The sequence below is a fragment of the Gopherus flavomarginatus genome, chromosome 22 (genome assembly GCF_025201925.1).
Source record: "Gopherus flavomarginatus isolate rGopFla2 chromosome 22, rGopFla2.mat.asm, whole genome shotgun sequence".
NCBI classification, from domain to species: Eukaryota; Metazoa; Chordata; order Testudines; family Testudinidae; genus Gopherus; species Gopherus flavomarginatus.
This window is the reverse complement of record NC_066638.1, coordinates 16054177-16066527: the sequence shown is the minus strand read 5'-3', so window position 1 is coordinate 16066527 and position 12351 is coordinate 16054177. Positions and strand designations below refer to the sequence as shown.

General features: G+C 45.5%; 1 protein-coding gene across 11 annotated transcripts in view; it reads right to left on the bottom strand.

The window, feature by feature from the left end:
• HIVEP3 (HIVEP zinc finger 3) overlaps positions 1 to 12351 on the bottom strand; it is a 435200-nt gene that overhangs the window by 299476 nt on the left and 123373 nt on the right. The window lies entirely within an intron of this gene.

Here is a 12351-nt window from a genome sequence, read left to right as displayed (position 1 = left end):
GGAGAAGGAGGTGCTACTGCCCTCCCTCCTTATAGCTTTTAGCCCAGTAGTTAGAGCACTCACCTGGGAGGTGGGAGACCCAAGGTCAGCTCCCCCCACTACCTGAAGGAGAGAAAGGATTTGAACAGGGGTCTCCCACAACTCAGGAGAGAGTGTTCTAGCTGCTGAGCTAGGGATAGTCTGATGTGGGGCTCCCTCAATCTCTCCTGTTGAAATTGTTTCACTCCGGATATGTGATTAACAAGTCATTGGTCCAGAGAGAAAATGTGAGAATGACTCACTAGTTCAGTGGTTCAGACACTCCTCCTCGCTGGTGGGTGACGCAGGGTCCAGTCCCCCTACTTCAATAACTCTCTCATTATTAATCCAAAGTAGAGCAGCTTGATCAGGAAAAACTGAGATAGGTGCCAAGAGTGAGGCAGCCATGCACATGCCCAGTGGCAAAAACACAGGCACCAGGGGAAATTTTACTCTGAAAATTTAGGCACTGAGTGAGTTTAGGCATCTACAGGGTTACATAGCAGCCGAGGAGGTGGTTTGTGGAATGGCTAAACCCCAGATTTAGACGCCTACAACCTTAACATTGTTCCCCTGGAACAGCAAGCACTTTCTTTTTTTCAGAATAAAGCACAAATCCATTGCTTTCCTGATGCAGGATTTAGCCAGTTATTAATGAGAGCAAACCTTGTGGTTGGAAAATGGTTGTAAAAATTAAAGATATCTTTAAAAATAGTGCTTTTGCTTAATTTTAGTGCTGTCAGTGCTTTGTTAAGGATAAGGAATTTGTTAAGTAAGAATCCATAATTTTTCTGCCTTTGAACTTATCATTCTTCAAAGACCAGCAGAAATGATCTCCTCTGAAAATGGTTGTCCTCTATCCATAATGACAGGATGGAAAGCTGGTTTAGATTGGTGTAAGAAAAGTGAAATTGCACCATGATGTGTTGTGACAGAATCTTATGACAACCCCATTTCTGCAGGAGCATTACAACCAGTCTGCTTGTACCTGCTGCTGACTACTTTATGGAAGGGAGTGCTGATGATGGTACAAACAACTAGTAACATTGTCAACCTCTCATCTCTAGGTGGACTCTCATCTAGGTCCCACCTCCCTTCACACCTTCCTGAAATCCGTAGGAAGATAGTCCTGTTCCTGCAGGTGTCAGTAAACGTAGGTGAGCAGGGATGCAGAGAGCAGGTGCAGCAAAGAGTTCTGTGGCACCTTATAGATGAACAAACGTCGGAGACGGCGAAAGTAGGCTTCCAGATCGCTGCAGAACTGTATCATGTTTCTATGGGTGGCGGGACAGAAAGAGAATCCCCAAGATAGGACAGACTCTTCTGTCGGGTTGAGTGTGTAGCTGGATAAATTGACGATATTACTGGGTGAGTTAGGGATACCACTGTTGTAGCCCCATGTGGTAGGTAAGATTTTAGACAGCTTACAGTCCTTTTTCCTTTGTAGAGAGGTGAAGTGTGTAATGTAGCTCTCCTGTCTTATTTTAGTGAAGTCTGTTTATATGGAAGTTAGGTTATTTATGAGAGTCTCCAGGTTGGAGAGCTCTTTTTTGATGTTTTCCTGTTCGCTGTATAGGATGCTGACCAGGTGGTTCTTCAGGGTATGTCCACACTACAGGATTATTCTGATTTTACATAAACCGGTTTTGTAAAACAGATTGTATAAAGTCGAGTGCATGCGGCCACACTAAGCACATTAATTCGGCTGTGTGCGTCCATGTAACAAGGCTAGCGTCGATTTCCGGAGCATTGCACTGTGGGTAGCTATCCCGTAGCTATCCCATAGTTCCCACAGTCTCCCCCGCCCACTGGGAATTCTGGGTTGAGATCCCAATGCAAAAACAGTGTCGTGGGTGATTCTGGGTAAATGTCGTCACTCAATCCTTCCTCCGTGAAAGCAACGGCAGACAATCATTTCGCGCCCTTTTTCCCTGGATTGCCCTGGCAGACGCCATAGCATGGCAACCATGGAGCCCGTTTTGTCTTGTCACTGTCACCGATGTGTACTGGATGCTGCTGACAGACGCAGTACTGCAGTGTTACACAGCAGCATTCATTTGCCTTTGCAAGGTAGCAGAGACGGTTACCACCCCATTGCACTGTCTGCCATTGTAAATTGGCGATGAGATGATGGTTATCAGTCGTTTTGTACCGTCTGCTGCTGTCATGGGTGCTCCTGGCTGGCCTCTCTGAGGTTGGCCAGGGGCACACGGACAAAAACGGTTTCGTCTAAAAATAGAGTCAATCCTGCCTAGAATATGAGGCAAGTGTACTAGAGAACCAGAGAGGACAGCCGCTCCATGTCAGAGCCCCAGAGATCCCGCAGAAATGATGAGCTGCATGCCATTCTAGGGGTGCCCCTGCAACAACTCAACCCGTTGCTTCCCTCCTCCCCCAACCCTCCTGGGCTACCATGGCAGCGTCCCCCCATTTGTGTGATGAAATAATAAAGAATGCAGGAATAAGAAACACTGACTTTTTAGTGAGATAAAATGAAGGGGAGGAAGCCTCCAGCAGCTCTGATAGTCCAGGCAGTACAGAATCTTTTCTTTAGACATGAAAGGTGGGGGTGGGGGCTGATGGAGCTCAGCCCCCAGTTGCTATGATGAAGATGGTTACCAGCCGTTCTGTACCATCTGCTGGGAATGACCGGGAGTCATTCCCATTTTTACTCAGGCGCCCCTGGCCAACCTCACCGAGGCCAGCCAGGAGCACTCACCGGCTGATGATGATGATGGATAGCAGTCATATTGTACCGTCTGCCACCAGGAAGGGGATGCTGGTGTTCAGCACTGCAGCACACCGTCTAGCAGCAGCATGCAGTAGACATAGGGTGACACTGAAAAAAGGCGAGAAACGTTTTTTTTTCCCTTTTCTTTCGGCGGGGGGTGGAAGGGTGTAAATTGACGACATATACCCTGAAACACCCGGGAAAATGTTTTTGACCCTTCAGGCATTGGGAGCTCAGCCAAGAATGCAAATGCTTTTCAGAGACTGCAGGGACTGTGGAATAGCTGGAGTCATCAGTATCCCCTCCCTCCCTCCATAAGCATCCATTTGATTCTTTGGTTTTCCATTACACTTGTCACACAGCACTCTGCTGTGGACTCTGTCTATCATAGCCTGGAGATTTTTTCAAATGCTTTCTCATTTTGTCTTCTGTAATGGAGCTCTGATAGAACAGATTTGTCTCCCCATACAGCAATCAGATCCAGTATCTCCTGTACGGTCCATGCTGGAGCTCTTTTTGGATATGGGACTGCATCGCCACCCGTGCTGATCAGAGCTCCACGCTGGGCAAACAGGAAATGAAATTCAAAAGTTTGCGGAGCTTTCCTGTCTACCTGGCCATTGCATCCATGTTCAGATTGCTTTCCAGAGCGGTCACAATGGTGCACTGTGGGATACCGCCCGGAGGCCAATACCGTCAATTTGCGGCCACACTAACCCTAATATGACATGGCAATACCGATTTCAGCACTACTCCTCTCGTTGGGGAGGAGTACAGAAATCGGTTTAAAGAGCCCTTTATATCGATATAAAGGGCCTCGTTGTGTGGACGGGTGCAGGGTTAAATCAGTTTAATGAGGCTAAATTCAGTTTAAACGCATAGTGTAGACCAGGTGTCAGTTTCTTTGACAGAGTATGACATAATCTCTCACTGTGGTCTTTGCAGTATGTAGATAGCAATGGATTTTTCACCTTCAGTCCATCTGGTGTGATGTCCATCTGTTTGCATTTGGAAAGGAAGATGATATCTGTCTGCACTTGTGCAAGTTTCTTCATGAGGTTCATGGATTTCCACTCCATACAGCTAAATGCAGTGCCTTGCATGGTGTCAAATATCAGAGGGGTAGCCGTGTTAGTCTGGATCTGTAAAAGTGGCAGAGTTCTGTGGCACCTTATAGACTAACAAACATGTGAGAGCAGGTGGTTTGGGTACGGTCTTCTGAGATCTGCAGGCAAGGAAGCTTGCAACCTCTCTTCTCAACTCAGATTTCCTACACTTATGGTGGAATAAATATATTCCACCATATATATTCTTCCCATTGATAGGCCTCCCTAGTGATCAGGTTACACTTTGAGCTCTCTATCTGTGAGATTATCTTGGTCACAGATCTAATCTATACAATCTGAGGCTAATCTGACTTTTTAACTGGGTTTTAGAGAAGGGGGTTCGAAACTGAGCTTATCATGGAAACTGGTCTGGAAACATAGTTATAAAACAGTGACTGTCACCCCAATAACTATTTTAAGAATTGGAATGGTCCTTGCTAATCACACTTGGCTTGTCATTAAACAGTTAATGACTCTGTTTTAACCTCAGATGATGAGATGAACCAGCAGCAACTCCTCTAAGAAAGAAGGGCAACTACTCACTTTTGAACTGTAGCTTCAATCAGGATGCTATGCTTTACAGTGCTTCCATTTCTTGTGTTTGATACCTGATGCCTCAAAACAGTCTATTTTAACTTATCGCTGCCTGCTGACCAGATTTTCTGTACTTTTTCATGGTTTTTGAATCAATAAGAACATTGGCATGAAAACAGGACTTTCTGCTCATTCACCATCTGAAGTCAGAATCCTATCTTTGAGACATCATAACTGGCTGCTATAGAAATAAATGTGATGTCACATATAATGATGACCACCAGCCAAGAGGAGCTTGCAAAGTGCAGTTCTACCCTGAATAATTCCTGAAAAGCGCATCATGCATTTTTGTGTTTGTGTGTTTCAGCGGCCCAAGATAAGATTTATTCCATTGACAAGTAAACAGAGGCTTTTTTTCTGGCACTCTGGTGAATTCAACCTGGAATAAGAGAATCAAACTAGATTATTTCTAGTCCATGCTTCAGTACTTAGGAATAAAGGTTCTGGGAGCCAAATTCTGTCCTTGTGTAATCACATTTTTTACTGGCATGCCAGTGGAGTAGAATTTGGCCCAGCACCTGGACCATATGGCCTGATTAGCACAGCTGATGAGCACTCTGCTTCTATTGGATTCAAAAGGACTTATGAGTGCTCAGAAAGGCTGCTGAGTAACAAGGTGGCATTTTCATAAAATAACCTTTCAGAGTAGATCCATGTGTTAAACAGACAAGATCCAGTGTCCTCAAAAGTGTCTGTTCCAACAGAGGAAGATTGAGAGGGAAAGAAGGGTATCTGAGAGAAAGCGTGAGAATTGCTCTGCACAGAATTGTTTTAATTGTTTTCCCCATGAGGTAGCAGCTTTTTCACACTCAGACCACCTCTGCATGTATCTTGGAGGACGTCCCTCTACTTTTGCAACATCTCCTTAAGTGTGGACAAAACAGCCACAACCGTATCAACACAGGCAAAGCTGGATTTAAAAATTAATGCAGATGAGTAAAGTTCACACGTCACTGACAAACATCTAAACTGTGTGAACATCACATGAAAAAATATGATCCCTGGTGGCAGACAAAGGCAAGAAATAGGCAACTAAAAAATTTTTTCGCTCTGCAGTGGCCTGTTTAAAGGATAAAGAGTGAAGGGTATAAATATGGCTGGATGGAGCTAGAATATCCAGCAAGTCATCAGTCCTCAATGAAACACGCACTACAATGAAAAACACCAACAAAAACATACGCCCATATTACACTAACTCTTTTATCAGTAACGTTTAGCCTGGCCATTGCTACTACTAGAGAGGCATGACTGTTGCTGTTACTATGGCTGTAAATTTGAACTACATGGGCAGTTTGGCACTTTGCATGAAAAATCCCCCTGACAAAGATGTCCTTGTGTCAATACAGTATATTTGCTTATTCCCATTCTATTTATAATATGTGCTATGAATGGCATAGCCAGTTTACAGCCCCCAGGAGACTTTTTGGTGGTTAAAAGGGATATTTTGGGATGAGAATTTAGACTCATAAAGGATACTGTGGCCCCTCAGGCCTGCGCTCTCTTGTCATTTATTCTTTCGCAAGTCTCCTGATTTCAGCAAGTCACGGTCATCCTTGAAGTCTTCTATAATTTTTTTTAAAATATGTTCCTTTGTATCTCGTGTGACTGCATTCACATTTGGGGGGTGGGGAGTACAGTTTCGCCTACCCTGACATTTATTTCCACTGTTTGATCATATGGAGCTGTGGAGAATAGTGTCATTCTTAAACTGGTTTTCTTCTTCCTTAACACATGAACCTCACAAGAAAACTTGTTCAACCCTGAAGTCTTTGAAAACTAGACAGAAGGATCACACTTGAAGGGGCAACCTGGCTGTACTGTCTCTGAGTATATCTACACTGCAGCTGGGAGCACGCTTCCCAGAGTAGGCAGACAGACGCACTAGCACAACTCAAGCTAGCATGCTAAAAGGAGCAGTAGCTGGGGTTAGCATGGGTGGCAGCTTGGTCTGGTTTGTTGTCAGGTGGCAGCCCAAGCCGCTGTCCGTGTTACCCCCGCTACGCTGCTATTTTTAGCATTCTAGCTTGAGCAGAGCTAGCGTGTGTCTGTCTGCCCCCAGCTGCAATGTAGATGTACCCTCTGACTGACCAAAAGGACAGCATGTCAATTTAGTATTTGAAGGCTCTGAATGGGCATGGTGGGGAGGGGGCAGGGAGGATGGTGCAGACTTGTACACACTGGCACAGCTATGAGTTGAACTGAAAAATGGTCTCAATATCGATTTTTTTTAAATGCAAATATTTTCATAATTTCTACTTTCAAAATTTAGTTCACACAAAATAGAACAGAGCTGCAAGATTACTGGCCTGGCATGTCTGGTTGTAAGAACAGCCCCTCTGTGAAAACTTTGTGAAAAATCAATTCTGCTTCATGAATTGGCCTGGAACAACACAATGAAGATTGTGGACACTTTCTGAATTCTTGGTCACTTCTGTAAAGCTATACTATGCACACAGAGGTCACCCATCAATCCCTAAGCCAGTACTCTCCCTAGGGATATACGTGAGTTCTGTTAGTAATATATGTACCCCCCAAGGTGATTACCTAGATTCCTGGGGCTCTGTGTGTGGGTAGCTCACGGAAGCGCACACTGTTCCTGATAGGAAGGGGGAGCCAAGGGCAGACTCAGAGTCTGCTCAGCAACCAATAAGCAGTGAGATGCCCTTCCCAGGGAGTTCTGGAGGGGGGAAAAGCCCAGTCTGCAGCGCTCTGATCCTGCAGCCAGGACTGGCTCAGGGAGGGGGTGTGGGAGGATGCTGGAGAGTCCCAGGCCTGCATGCAGGATTTCCCTGGAGAACTGGCCTCTTAGGACTAGGGTTGCTAGGTGTCCAGTTTTTGACAGGAATAACCAGTGAAAAAGGGAAACTGGCAGCACCTGGTCCGCACAGCTGACCGGAAACTAAAAGTCCAATTACCTGCAGTAACCAGCTTCCCCCACCGGGGGGCAGGAAGAACAGCAGCTGCTGGAGCCTGGAGGATTGGGTCTGCTTAGCAGGGGTGCTCTTCCCACCCCCAACCTGGGGGAGAGAAGTGGCTGTCTCCCGGACAGGGTCACGGGGGGGGTTAACCTCTCTGCCCTTCGCCCCACAGCTCTCCCAGTGAGATCAGTCAGCACATGACCAGCTCTGCTCCAGCCACTAGTCCAGGGCTGCCGCCTGCTGCCCATGTGTCTGGGGTGGGAGATTAACGTTAGGGTTTTAGTAGAGTTTTGTAACCTGCACCCTGAGCCCTGCACCCCTTTGTGAGGAGGGGGAACCCTGGCACCAGCAGCAGCCTGACTCCTGCATGGAGAAAACACCTGACAGCAACAATCGTCAGCCCTCTGCAGGGACTGAGGGGTCCAGAGGATCCGTCGCGGAGTTGAGTCCCCATCTCTTAGTTAGCTCATCAGGGAGGTTGTTTGGGAGACCCCTCCTCCCTGAACTGTATCCTCAAGCCAGAGGGCCAGGCATTAGGGATTTTATTACCTGCTGCCTGTTAAATCTGCCGAGGCACTTCCCACCTTATCCCCCTTGTGTGTCCTCTGGGCTGCACTGAATCCAGCAGGAACATCGCTAACTGCTGCACAGAAGATAGCGCTGTCACCGGTCATCAAGGGGCCCAACACAGTACATGTACCAGTAAGACACTAATTTCACATTTGCTATATCAGGTCACCTGACTGGGGAAATTGGCAGTTATCATCAACGTGGGCACTGAGAACAGTGTTATACCCTGTTCTGTTCTATTTATCTCCTGTCTGATGTAATTCACGTGTTAAAGATATTGTATGTGTTGGTGTTATTTCATGGGAGTCTCCAACTATCTGGCAAGTAAGTGAGGGGGCATTTACCATCATTTCCTCCCAAGCTGCCAGGTCACCCTGCCAGGAAGGAGTGAGGGGGTGAAGCCACCCCAAATAAATTCATATCGGAAGAAAAAGAAGTTACAGTTTGCTGAGTGGGTGGTGGGATCCAGAAGAACCCAGGCCTATCCGTCAAAACCCATTAGGAGATTGGCGCTAAACGATATAACCAGGTGGATAGGAGGGCGCTACATGAATGTGAGGTGTTATCTACAGCAGTCTGATCCTGCACCCATTGAAATCAATGACAAAGCTCCCATTGATTTCAATGGTTCAGGATCAAGTCACATTTTGTTTAATTTTAAACAAACTATGCAATGCCTTCCTCTATCCTTCCACCCATCCCAGGCCACCTGCTCCTGGATCACTGCTCTTCCTTCCCTTTCAGCTAGAACATTGGCCTTGACGGATAAGGAAGAAGGATGTCACCTGTGTAAGGTGAGCAGAACTGCTTTTACTTGGCTAGGCTTGGTGATTTAATGCTCTAAGTGCTGAAAGTGCCAAATTCTGCTACGTAACAGCCACAGTGCGTTAGCAAACCAGGGCAGAGTTTGCAGCACGGCCTCTGCTGCGGGGAGAGCTGGCTTGTTTCTCTCTCCTTTGTTTGTATTAGTTTGAGTTTCTAATGCTGGCCTGTGCTAGCAGATTATACTCTCTCAAAGCTGGCTGGGTTCACATTCTTCTCTGAATGCCCATTTCCTTTAGTTTAAAAACTGATCAGTGCCACAGAGCTAAACTCCTGCCTCAGCTATTTATCAGTGTAAACACGCAGCAGCACAGGGACAATTTTAAATTGACAAGAGCCAAGAAAGGCAGAGTTAGGACTAAAGCATCATCCTTAACAGATTATGGTGTCCCAGAGTACTACGAACACAGGCAGATTCACGGACATCTTAAAAATGGAGGCAGCACACTTAAGAGTCAGTTCAGCTATGGTAAATTCCCACAAGTAAGACCCTGATACAACAAGATGATTAAACATGTGCCTTAAAGTTAGGCATGTGCATAAATACCTATCTGAATTACAGCCTAAGACCAAATGCTAAAAATCCATGATACATTGAATGCAAAAAATAGTAATAATAACTGGCACATACAAGGCTCAGACAGAACCTCACAAACCTTGTTCCCGCTGCCACGGAATTGAAAGTTAAATGTTGCTTTAATTTCAATGGGAGCGGGGTTGGCCCACAAGGTCTGAAAATACCCCTCTGAGGTAAGTATTAGCCTGGGACACAGACAGGGTCAGTGACTTGCCCAAACTCGCACTGCAAATCAAGGAGAGAGCCAAAGACAGAAGACATAGCTCTCACACACTCGTTTTAATCATTAAACAACAGACCCTTCACTATATGCTCACAAGGCCTTTTTAACAGAAACAAATAAATAAGTAGCAAAAATTCCCTTCCCCACTTCCACAAAATACAGGAGCGGCACACACAGAAATGGTGACGGCCTCTTTGTTCTGTGTTTGGGCAGCTTCTAGCACAGTGGGGTCCTGGTCCATGACTGCGGCTCCTAGGTGCTACCGCAATACAAATAATAAATAAAATAAGACACATTATAGATAGATATGAATAATACCACACTTGGAACACAGAAGCACAAAAATTAATATTTTAAAGATAAAGCCCTGGTAAACAGCAAGCTTGCAAAATCTTTAGACCTTGTGAGCTAAGCGTCACATTTATTTTTAAATAACAATGTTATAATGACCCAGAAATGTATTTGAAAGCAAAACCCTGAATCAAGAAGTCCCAGTCTGTCACCAAAAACCCACCATGTTGAGGACCACAAAATCGGATCAGAGTAAATAAACAAGAAACCATAATGGTCTCTTTAACTAAGTGCCACTCTGCAGATACAGCATGAGACGAGCCCTAGCATTATGGGGCATATCTACGCTGCAATTAGACACCTGTGGCTGGCCTGTGTCAGCTGATTCGGGCTCACGGGGCTCAGGCTAAGGGGCTGTTAATTGTGGTGTAGACGTTTAGGCTCGGGCCACAAAGGGAAAAGGTCTGAGCCATCCCTCGTTCCCTGGAAGCTTTCTGTGTGGCATGAGAAGGTCACATAACTGACAGCAACGTTAGCTAATAGATTTCAGAAGGGAAAAAATGAAATGATCCTCCTGGGGATTTTAACAGATAATTCCTGTGGGTGTGGGTGGGTGTCTGTGTGAATGTTTGCATTTCTGAGATGCATTGGTACTGTATTTTTCCCGGCAGTGAGCCACATGCTTACAAGACATTACACTGAAGAAATTAATTTGTTGCCAGCAGACAGATAACAGAGTGGGGCATTATTTTTCCTCCATAAATTACAGAAACAGGCTCCCTGTCTAAATATCACAAAATACATATAACACAAAAAGCTGTAAACACAACCAGAGCACATTAGGGCCCCGTGCTGTGCTCCCTCCGTTCCTACTGAAATCAAAGGTTCTCAGTACCTTGCAGGGTCAGATCCAACATCAGAAATAAATCACAGTCCATAAGCAGTACTTACATGTGTGAATTTACAAATAGCTTCAATACTGAATTCTACATTATCTCTATCTTTGCATTCAACCCCCTCCCCAAAAACCACTTCCTCAGCAGAGCATCTCAAGAGTAATCCAGAGTCAACAATCCAACTAGTTATAGTAGAACAGCATCCTGCTAGGAGACTGCGCTTCCGGGGTCTGACCTGCAGCGTCCTGTTCTGAATCAGATTGTGGGCTCCTCTAGGTGTGAACTCAGCCATGCACAGTGTCAGTGCTTGGCAAGAAATAACAACAGCCAACATACAAAACAATGTACGTGCATCCAACCACTGATGTCATCCCTGTGCCCCTTTTTGCTCAACGAGAATAATCATCTCCCAGCAATGAAAGCACTGGACTTTGTCCTCTTAAAAAAAGACAGATGGGATAAATGGGAACCCAGGCAGATTTTCCAAGAACCCCCAGAGAAAGCATCAGCCCAGTGCCACAAAAGGCAGCACAACACCAACATCTGAAATTAGTAAAGAAGCACATATACCAGAATTACGATCATACTCATCCTTTTGAATTCTCAGGGTATTGGGTGGGGCATGCCTGCTCCAAAGGGACAGCCAGGAACAAAATTCAGGTAACTGATGAACAGGGAATCTATTCGAACTTGCTCGCAACAAATTCAAATTGCTGGCTCCACAGAGATGCCCACAGACACCCTAGCAGGCATCCTCCATCTGAAGAGAAGGACTTCAGGAACCATCACACACGGAAAGAGCTACTGGTCCACAAAGGAAAAAACTCAGTTCAACTGTTGCACTACAACGGGGAAGATCCTTCCACATCCAGTTTTGTTGGCCCCAGAAACAAATGCAAAAATTGGCAGTTAGAGATGTATGGTGGGACTCTACATTCAGCGCCCTAAACTGTCATTACCAGAGAGGGGCCGGACTTTTGCTCGTGGAGGAATTAATATTACTAGTTGCTGCCACCAAGCTGAGTTCACTAACAATTCACAGCTCTTGCTATTCATTAATGTATTTAAAGGGCATTCCCTGAAGAGAGAGAGACAAATATTGGCCCCGCTGAGAGAGACATGAAAGAGCCCATTAGCAGATCCTGGGTTTATTTATTTTTTTCATTAACTACTTACAGTTTCCTAGAAAGTTAGAGTTACTATAATTAATAATCAGAATCCTACTAAAAGCAAAGGAGTTTTCTTTTCACTCATTCCTTTGGGACTTTTAGCTTAGTGATCATCAGTGAGAGGGGGTCTGTTTTAGAGGTTCCAAATCTAGGAATCAGGACTTGTAGGTCCTGGTCCCTGTTCTGCCACTCAATTGTGAGACCTTGGCCAACTCACTTAGCTTTCCTGTGCCTTGTTTCTCCCATCTGTGAAACCAGTATAGCAATAATTACTGCAGCTGGGTGAATAATTTCTAACTCATAACTTATTATATAACTCTGACAGGGTGTCCCTAGCCCTTCTGGCCTCCTGCTGGAGGCCCAGCGGTCCTCCTACACCTCACCCCAGGAAAGAGCAGTGGAGGTGGGTCCCCCAGGCCTGCCTAGAGAGGTCTCT